Consider the following 914-nt stretch of genomic DNA (forward strand, 5'->3'; position numbering starts at 1 on the left):
ACGGACCTTTTGGTTGAAATAGTTTCCATTCATCCAATTATAAAGTAAAATTAAGCAAGTGTTCACCTAATCAAAAATTTAATGAATAAAAAGTCATCGAGGGAGGTTAGACCACGAAACTCAAAGCACGTGGGCTAACTAAGATGTGCTTAGCGTTCTTATTCGGTTGCGTCAAAGCAAGACAATCCGTTAAATTGTTAATTAATGATCATATGTTTTTTTTCTTTTAGAAAAAAATATAGGAAGATATATGATAGTATGTAGTTGATAATCACTTTTAAAAATTAAAAAAAAAAAAGAGATAAATTACAAATTATATTTGAGAGTGTTTGGATTTTATACTTTAAAATTTTAGAATTTATGAATGTAAAATCTAAACATTTCCAAATTTTATAAGGTAAAATCTAAATTTTAAAATATCAGAGTGTAAAATTCAAACACTTTTAAATTTCATAAAGTAAAATTTAAATTCTGAAATTTCATAGTGTAAAATTCAAACACCTTAAGCAAGTTGATAATCATTCAATTTAACTCATTATATGCAATCTGGTACATAATCTTTGAAAAAAATAAAATAGTATAAAATTGATAAAACAAAGGATTTACTCAGTTCCATCACGTGATTATATAATTAAACGTGTAGTGCGGAGTGCCCTTACAGCAAGATCAACCCGATAATGCCTGGTCCATGGTACAATACCAAAAGAAATTATACGTCGTCTATCATTGCATGGGTTCGAATTTCATTTGAAATTGTGTTTTTGGGTAGTATAAAGTCATCTAATTTTTAATGCAATGACAACTCGACGTAAACTTATAATTAGAGCAAGCCGAAAAATATCTAAATAAATATTGTACATGTTGGAGCAAACATTGACTGAAGCAACTAAAGAGTGAATTGAGCTTGAGAGTCC

This window comes from Quercus robur, chromosome 9 (assembly GCF_932294415.1).
Source record: "Quercus robur chromosome 9, dhQueRobu3.1, whole genome shotgun sequence".
NCBI lineage: Eukaryota > Viridiplantae > Streptophyta > Magnoliopsida > Fagales > Fagaceae > Quercus > Quercus robur.